Genomic DNA, 10,000 nt, shown 5'->3' with positions numbered 1-10,000 from the left:
ATAATGGCATTTACTATTTTTAAAAGATTATTAGCAAATTTACAGAAATGGTGCATTCGGAAGACAAAACCGTGGTAGACATGGTTGGAACAAGTTAGGTGAGAGGGTGGTGGAGGCCAAAACCATAATCATAATCATCTGTATCAAACCTTATTACAGGTAAAACCAGTAGGCAGTCTACTGTATTTTATCAAACCGTTATTAGTATAATAGATCTCGTAATAATTTTGCAAAAATAATGGCATTTACTATTTTTAAAAGATTATTAGCAAATTTACAGAAATGGTGCATTCGGAAGACAAAACCGTGGTAGACATGGTTGGAACAAGTTAGGTGAGAGGGTGGTGGAGGCCAAAACCATAATCATAATCATCTGTATCAAACCTTATTACAGGTAAAACCAGTAGGCAGTCTACTGTATTTTATCAAACCGTTATTAGTATAATAGATCTCGTAATAATTTTGCAAAAATAATGGCATTTACTATTTTTAAAAGATTATTAGCAAATTTACAGAAATGGTGCATTCGGAAGACAAAACCGTGGTAGACATGGTTGGAACAAGTTAGGTGAGAGGGTGGTGGAGGCCAAAACCATAATCATAATCATCTGTATCAAACCTTATTACAGGTAAAACCAGTAGGCAGTCTACTGTATTTTATCAAACCGTTATTAGTATAATAGATCTCGTAATAATTTTGCAAAAATAATGGCATTTACTATTTTTAAAAGATTATTAGCAAATTTACAGAAATGGTGCATTCGGAAGACAAAACCGTGGTAGACATGGTTGGAACAAGTTAGGTGAGAGGGTGGTGGAGGCCAAAACCATAATCATAATCATCTGTATCAAACCTTATTACAGGTAAAACCAGTAGGCAGTCTTCTGTATTTTATCAAACCGTTATTAGTATAATAGATCTCGTAATAATTTTGCAAAAATAATGGCATTTACTATTTTTAAAAGATTATTAGCAAATTTACAGAAATGGTGCATTCGGAAGACAAAACCGTGGTAGACATGGTTGGAACAAGTTAGGTGAGAGGGTGGTGGAGGCCAAAACCATAATCATAATCATCTGTATCAAACCTTATTACAGGTAAAACCAGTAGGCAGTCTACTGTATTTTATCAAACCGTTATTAGTATAATAGATCTCGTAATAATTTTGCAAAAATAATGGCATTTACTATTTTTAAAAGATTATTAGCAAATTTACAGAAATGGTGCATTCGGAAGACAAAACCGTGGTAGACATGGTTGGAACAAGTTAGGTGAGAGGGTGGTGGAGGCCAAAACCATAATCATAATCATCTGTATCAAACCTTATTACAGGTAAAACCAGTAGGCAGTCTACTGTATTTTATCAAACCGTTATTAGTATAATAGATCTCGTAATAATTTTGCAAAAATAATGGCATTTACTATTTTTAAAAGATTATTAGCAAATTTACAGAAATGGTGCATTCGGAAGACAAAACCGTGGTAGACATGGTTGGAACAAGTTAGGTGAGAGGGTGGTGGAGGCCAAAACCATAATCATAATCATCTGTATCAAACCTTATTACAGGTAAAACCAGTAGGCAGTCTACTGTATTTTATCAAACCGTTATTAGTATAATAGATCTCGTAATAATTTTGCAAAAATAATGGCATTTACTATTTTTAAAAGATTATTAGCAAATTTACAGAAATGGTGCATTCGGAAGACAAAACCGTGGTAGACATGGTTGGAACAAGTTAGGTGAGAGGGTGGTGGAGGCCAAAACCATAATCATAATCATCTGTATCAAACCTTATTACAGGTAAAACCAGTAGGCAGTCTACTGTATTTTATCAAACCGTTATTAGTATAATAGATCTCGTAATAATTTTGCAAAAATAATGGCATTTACTATTTTTAAAAGATTATTAGCAAATTTACAGAAATGGTGCATTCGGAAGACAAAACCGTGGTAGACATGGTTGGAACAAGTTAGGTGAGAGGGTGGTGGAGGCCAAAACCATAATCATAATCGTCTGTATCAAACCTTATTACAGGTAAAACCAGTAGGCAGTCTACTGTATTTTATCAAACCGTTATTAGTATAATAGATCTCGTAATAATTTTGCAAAAATAATGGCATTTACTATTTTTAAAAGATTATTAGCAAATTTACAGAAATGGTGCATTCGGAAGACAAAACCGTGGTAGACATGGTTGGAACAAGTTAGGTGAGAGGGTGGTGGAGGCCAAAACCATAATCATAATCATCTGTATCAAACCTTATTACAGGTAAAACCAGTAGGCAGTCTACTGTATTTTATCAAACCGTTATTAGTATAATAGATCTCGCAATAATTTTGCAAAAATAATGGCATTTACTATTTTTAAAAGATTATTAGCAAATTTACAGAAATGGTGCATTCGGAAGACAAAACCGTGGTAGACATGGTTGGAACAAGTTAGGTGAGAGGGTGGTGGAGGCCAAAACCATAATCATAATCATCTGTATCAAACCTTATTACAGGTAAAACCAGTAGGCAGTCTACTGTATTTTATCAAACCGTTATTAGTATAATAGATCTCGTAATAATTTTGCAAAAATAATGGCATTTACTATTTTTAAAAGATTATTAGCAAATTTACAGAAATGGTGCATTCGGAAGACAAAACCGTGGTAGACATGGTTGGAACAAGTTAGGTGAGAGGGTGGTGGAGGCCAAAACCATAATCATAATCATCTGTATCAAACCTTATTACAGGTAAAACCAGTAGGCAGTCTACTGTATTTTATCAAACCGTTATTAGTATAATAGATCTCGTAATAATTTTGCAAAAATAATGGCATTTACTATTTTTAAAAGATTATTAGCAAATTTACAGAAATGGTGCATTCGGAAGACAAAACCGTGGTAGACATGGTTGGAACAAGTTAGGTGAGAGGGTGGTGGAGGCCAAAACCATAATCATAATCAGCTGTATCAAACCTTATTACAGGTAAAACCAGTAGGCAGTCTTCTGTATTTTATCAAACCGTTATTAGTATAATAGATCTCGTAATAATTTTGCAAAAATAATGGCATTTACTATTTTTAAAAGATTATTAGCAAATTTACAGAAATGGTGCATTTGGAAGACAAAACCGTGGTAGACATGGTTGGAACAAGTTAGGTGAGAGGGTGGTGGAGGCCAAAACCATAATCATAATCATCTGTATCAAACCTTATTACAGGTAAAACCAGTAGGCAGTCTACTGTATTTTATCAAACCGTTATTAGTATAATAGATCTCGTAATAATTTTGCAAAAATAATGGCATTTACTATTTTTAAAAGATTATTAGCAAATTTACAGAAATGGTGCATTCGGAAGACAAAACCGTGGTAGACATGGTTGGAACAAGTTAGGTGAGAGGGTGGTGGAGGCCAAAACCATAATCATAATCATCTGTATCAAACCTTATTACAGGTAAAACCAGTAGGCAGTCTACTGTATTTTATCAAACCGTTATTAGTATAATAGATCTCGTAATAATTTTGCAAAAATAATGGCATTTACTATTTTTAAAAGATTATTAGCAAATTTACAGAAATGGTGCATTCGGAAGACAAAACCGTGGTAGACATGGTTGGAACAAGTTAGGTGAGAGGGTGGTGGAGGCCAAAACCATAATCATAATCATCTGTATCAAACCTTATTACAGGTAAAAACCAGTAGGCAGTCTACTGTATTTTATCAAACCGTTATTAGTATAATAGATCTCGTAATAATTTGCAAAAATAATGGCATTTACTATTTTTAAAAGATTATTAGCAAATTTACAGAAATGGTGCATTCGGAAGACAAAACCGTGGTAGACATGGTTGGAACAAGTTAGGTGAGAGGGTGGTGGAGGCCAAAACCATAATCATAATCATCTGTATCAAACCTTATTACAGGTAAAACCAGTAGGCAGTCTACTGTATTTTATCAAACCGTTATTAGTATAATAGATCTCGTAATAATTTTGCAAAAATAATGGCATTTACTATTTTTAAAAGATTATTAGCAAATTTACAGAAATGGTGCATTCGGAAGACAAAACCGTGGTAGACATGGTTGGAACAAGTTAGGTGAGAGGGTGGTGGAGGCCAAAACCATAATCATAATCATCTGTATCAAACCTTATTACAGGTAAAACCAGTAGGCAGTCTACTGTATTTTATCAAACCGTTATTAGTATAATAGATCTCGTAATAATTTTGCAAAAATAATGGCATTTACTATTTTTTAAAGATTATTAGCAAATTTACAGAAATGGTGCATTCGGAAGACAAAACCGTGGTAGACATGGTTGGAACAAGTTAGGTGAGAGGGTGGTGGAGGCCAAAACCATAATCATAATCATCTGTATCAAACCTTATTACAGGTAAAACCAGTAGGCAGTCTACTGTATTTTATCAAACGTTATTAGTATAATAGATCTCGTAATAATTTTGCAAAAATAATGGCATTTACTATTTTTAAAAGATTATTAGCAAATTTACAGAAATGGTGCATTCGGAAGACAAAACCGTGGTAGACATGGTTGGAACAAGTTAGGTGAGAGGGTGGTGGAGGCCAAAACCATAATCATAATCATCTGTATCAAACCTTATTACAGGTAAAACCAGTAGGCAGTCTACTGTATTTTATCAAACCGTTATTAGTATAATAGATCTCGTAATAATTTTGCAAAAATAATGGCATTTACTATTTTTAAAAGATTATTAGCAAATTTACAGAAATGGTGCATTCGGAAGACAAAACCGTGGTAGACATGGTTGGAACAAGTTAGGTGAGAGGGTGGTGGAGGCCAAAACCATAATCATAATCATCTGTATCAAACCTTATTACAGGTAAAACCAGTAGGCAGTCTACTGTATTTTATCAAACCGTTATTAGTATAATAGATCTCGTAATAATTTTGCAAAAATAATGGCATTTACTATTTTTAAAAGATTATTAGCAAATTTACAGAAATGGTGCATTCGGAAGACAAAACCGTGGTAGACATGGTTGGAACAAGTTAGGTGAGAGGGTGGTGGAGGCCAAAACCATAATCATAATCATCTGTATCAAACCTTATTACAGGTAAAACCAGTAGGCAGTCTACTGTATTTTATCAAACCGTTATTAGTATAATAGATCTCGTAATAATTTTGCAAAAATAATGGCATTTACTATTTTTAAAAGATTATTAGCAAATTTACAGAAATGGTGCATTCGGAAGACAAAACCGTGGTAGACATGGTTGGAACAAGTTAGGTGAGAGGGTGGTGGAGGCCAAAACCATAATCATAATCATCTGTATCAAACCTTATTACAGGTAAAACCAGTAGGCAGTCTACTGTATTTTATCAAACCGTTATTAGTATAATAGATCTCGTAATAATTTTGCAAAAATAATGGCATTTACTATTTTTAAAAGATTATTAGCAAATTTACAGAAATGGTGCATTCGGAAGACAAAACCGTGGTAGACATGGTTGGAACAAGTTAGGTGAGAGGGTGGTGGAGGCCAAAACCATAATCATAATCATCTGTATCAAACCTTATTACAGGTAAAACCAGTAGGCAGTCTACTGTATTTTATCAAACCGTTATTAGTATAATAGATCTCGTAATAATTTTGCAAAAATAATGGCATTTACTATTTTTAAAAGATTATTAGCAAATTTACAGAAATGGTGCATTCGGAAGACAAAACCGTGGTAGACATGGTTGGAACAAGTTAGGTGAGAGGGTGGTGGAGGCCAAAACCATAATCATAATCATCTGTATCAAACCTTATTACAGGTAAAACCAGTAGGCAGTCTACTGTATTTTATCAAACCGTTATTAGTATAATAGATCTCGTAATAATTTTGCAAAAATAATGGCATTTACTATTTTTAAAAGATTATTAGCAAATTTACAGAAATGGTGCATTCGGAAGACAAAACCAATTTTTCACTTTTGACAATTGAGCACCTGCTACATCCAGATTCTAGGGAGGAAAGGAAGGACGATCTTACTGGATCCCATAGCCTCTCCGAGGCACAAACCAGGCTTTTACATAACCCCCCCCCCTGCACCGAGCTTTTTAAAATAGTAAATGCCATTATTTTTGCAAAATTATTACGAGATCTATTATACTAATAACGGTAAATAAATAATAAATAGTAAATAAATCAAAATCAGTTACATTATTTTATCTTATTCATAGCATAAATGTTCTCGAAGATTACTAAAAAGAAATTGAATTAGACTACAGCAAATTGGCAAACTTTACCTTGTATCTGTTTCCACCGAGTTTGTTTGGGGCGTTCTTCAACATATCAGCAATACTTGTCTCAACATCTCTTTCAGTTGCATTAGTGTGGGTGTTGATACAGGCTTCTGGAAATTTATAAGAATTAATTAATATATATAATTATAATTCACTTTGCTATTCCCCATTCCACAGTCCTCTCGTCCTTCCCACTTCCCTGTCCCCACATCATCCCCACTATTCCCACTTCCCTGTCCCATCGTCCTCCTTACCATTTTCCCCTCCCCTGTCCTTCTTCCTCCCCCACCATCTCCCATTCACCTGTCCCTTTGTCCTCCCCAGCATTCCCCTGTCCCCACCATCCCCAACTCCCCAGTCCCCTCGTCCTCCCCACCATTACCCTCTCTGTCCCCTCGTCTTCCCCACCATACCCCCCTCTCGTCCTCCCCACCATTCCAAACTACCTCATCCGATGCATTCTATAATGGTCTGATGCTTCCATCAGAAAATTGGGAACATCAAATGATCTGATATTCCCATCACTGAAAAATAAGAACAGCTAAAAAAATGAAATGAAAAAAATAAAAAAATAAACTATACTCATGAAATGAACAGTATGGTAAACAACACAGCTCAATTTCAATGCAATGTCACACAAAATTATTAAATCGAAATGAAAATAAATTGAAATCTATGAAAATTCAAATTATCAATACAATCGGAAATATTGAAATAATATCGCAACATAATATAGTGTGGGTTGCTCTTACGTGCAACAGACGGTGCTGTTTTTCAAAAAAGGCATGGTTTTACCTGTCACAAGTGTGGCATCTATACTTATACTCACGAAATGAACGGTATGGTAAACAACATAGCTCAATTGCAATGCAATGTCACAATAACATTTAATAACAATAATAACAATAACATTTAAATATACTTTAAGATATAATCTAGAAGAAAATAAGAACATTGAAACGGTTCATGAACTCGATTTCAATAAAGGACACTATGGGGAACTTTGAAAAACAGTTAATGAGTATAATTAGACAGACTTGTTGCTAGGCAGAGGAGTAAATAATGAGATATATGGCAAATTTTGCAAAATATACGGCACACAAACATTCATACCCAAACAAAGCAAAATGCTAGGTAAGAACAAAGCAGTTGGCCCGTAGGGGAAAGGAGATACCCACAAGACTGGAATACAAGTCATTAACAAGCACACAAGTACTACACTACACAACAACCGCACTACTACCAGAACTGGACGAATCACTACCAAAACAACACATTGCACATCACTACCAAAACAACACAACACAACACAAGCATTGGCAAAGAATTATAGACCAGTTGCACTAACATCCCACATAATAAAATTATTTGAGAGTGATCAGGAGTCAGATTACTAGTTTTATAGAGACCAATGACCTCCACAATCCAGGCCAACAAGGATTTAGAGCAGTTTCTATGATCGAGCCACTGAGATCTATAAAGAATTCTGATCAAGAAAGAGATCTAGGGGTGGTTTTAGATAGAAAACTATAACCTGAGGATCATATTAAGAACATTCTGCGAGGGGCCTATGCTACACTTTTTAACTTTAGAATTGCTTTTAAATACATAGGTCAAAAAGTTTTAAAAGTTTTAAAAGTTTTTTAAACCTCTCGTGTATCATGAGTGTGTTAAAGCATCAGATGGTGCATTCAGATGATGAATATTACCTAGTTCCTTCATCTGGGAAGAATGAACACATATTGGTGCATTCGGTGAAAAAACTAACTACTGTAGTTTAATTGATCAACAGACTGTATATCATATGCAGACTGTATGTGGATCTGCGGGCCACTCCAAACAACACCCTGGTGGACCAAGCTCCACCAGGGCTAAAGCACAAAGTGATATAGATGTGATAGAGAAACTAGGTCAAATGGAGGAGTAGGTCTGTATATTAAACAGCACCTGACGTGCACAGAGCTACTAAACTCAATGTGGTGGTAGAGTGGTGGGGGGGGGGGAAACATTGCAGAAAAAAACAAAAATACAATTTGGTCAACAAAACAGCATTGTTTAAAATAGAAGACATGGGTTGTCATTTTGGGGGTAAGGTAGGTTACATTGAGTTAATTAGTTAGTACTTAGTTTTTATCTTAAACTGGTTGGGAGAGGTACAGTGTTGCTGTGCTGGTGAAAGAACACCTAAAGGTAAATTAAATAATGATTGCGAATCCACAAGAAGTTGACATAATATCGCTAGAGATCTGCAATCAGGATGATAAACTTTCCTTAAAGAATTTGACAAACACTTGCTGATAGGACATGAAGTAAATGAAATGTATGTCAAGTTTTGTGAAATATATGATAAAAGCACAACAAAATTTGTACCAAAGGAGAGATGCAGAACTAGGAAAAGGGGTTTGTTCAACAGAAATTGCGAGAGGGCCTGAGACCCAAACACACACAAATGGAATCAATATATAGCAAGAGGCCAAACCCCCAAACATACAAGCGATGCAAAGATGCGAGAAACAGCAGCAGCATTAAGGAGAGGGACTTAAGGACCATAAATAAAGTGTGAAAATAAACTCGAGTAAATTTTTTTAACTACTCTCGACAGTGAAGAAAAACAAATATTCAGACGATTTGTGTTAGAATCATTAATCTTACACTTTCGGTCATATTCAACAACACAAATACATACACACACATTCCTGTTGCTGTAGCAAGTGAAGAATTACACACACAGATCACAATAACGTGATGCATCAAATGAACAAATCCACAAGGGCCGTGACGAGGATTCGAACCTGCGTCCGGGAGCATCCCAGACACTGCCTTAATCGACTGAGCTACAACAGGGTAAAAGGGTTGAAACCGAAGTTCTACTGAACTTACTGGATCCCATAGCCTCTCCGAGGCACAAACCAGGCTTTTACACAACCCCCCCCCCTGCACCCGAGCTATGTCAACAGGCCGTTCTCCCTCTTCGCCCTTCCGAATGCACCATATCAGTAAATTTTTTAATAATCTTTTAAAAATAGTAAATGCCACTATTTTTGCAAAATTATTACGAGATCTATTATTCTATAGAATAATGCATATAAATGCATATATGATAAATACAAAACATAAATACAAAACAAGTAAATGTAAATAATTTTACCTTGCACCTAGATCCACCAAGCCTGTATGGCGCGCGTTTCAGTACTTCGGAAATCTAGAACTATCTTGAATCTCTAATCTGCAATGAAACAATACATATTATTGCACTTACCAAAACATGGATGAATGTAGAAAATACAGAACTATTAGCTGAATATCAAATAAATGGATTTAATCTATTTCACACAGATAGATATATTACACCGTGTATATTAGGTAATACCTAACATACACGCCTCCACACACACTACATTTGAAATGTAGTCTCAAAAAGACTACATTTCAACAGCAAAGATTACTCCATAAAAAAATAATTAAATTATTGACCAACATGAGAGAGGGTTAGCCAACATGAGAGGGTTGTGTTGATTGCCTGAAAATATTTAAATTGTGTAATGTATTGAATGGCATTTTTCAAGTTACAACATTTTTTAAATTACTGAACTAGGTTCTAGGCTTTGCTAGGCTTAATTCAATTATTACAGATAAGCCTAACCTAGCCTAGAACCCAGTGGGTTTTCTTCCTATTGGGGAGTGTTGTACATGCTCGCCACATACACACTAGCACAGCCAGGCCTCGCCT

At 35.2% G+C, this 10,000-nt stretch overlaps 1 long non-coding RNA gene across 1 annotated transcript in view; it reads right to left on the bottom strand.

Annotated features, from left to right (window-relative positions):
- The window catches only part of LOC138360866 (uncharacterized), an 11,438-nt gene extending 1,937 nt beyond the window's left edge, over positions 1-9,501 (bottom strand). The window contains exons 1-2 of the long non-coding RNA XR_011226697.1: positions 9,419-9,501; positions 6,274-6,380 (exon numbers count right to left, since the gene is read on the bottom strand). This is a non-coding gene — a long non-coding RNA (uncharacterized lncRNA). The remainder of the gene's footprint in view (positions 1-6,273; positions 6,381-9,418) is intronic.
- Positions 9,502-10,000: the final 499 nt, after the last annotated feature.

This window comes from Procambarus clarkii, unplaced genomic scaffold (genome assembly GCF_040958095.1).
Source record: "Procambarus clarkii isolate CNS0578487 unplaced genomic scaffold, FALCON_Pclarkii_2.0 HiC_scaffold_124, whole genome shotgun sequence".
NCBI classification, from domain to species: domain Eukaryota; kingdom Metazoa; phylum Arthropoda; class Malacostraca; order Decapoda; family Cambaridae; genus Procambarus; species Procambarus clarkii.
Note: the sequence above shows the minus strand (reverse complement) of the source record. Positions and strands in the feature narration are given on the sequence as shown.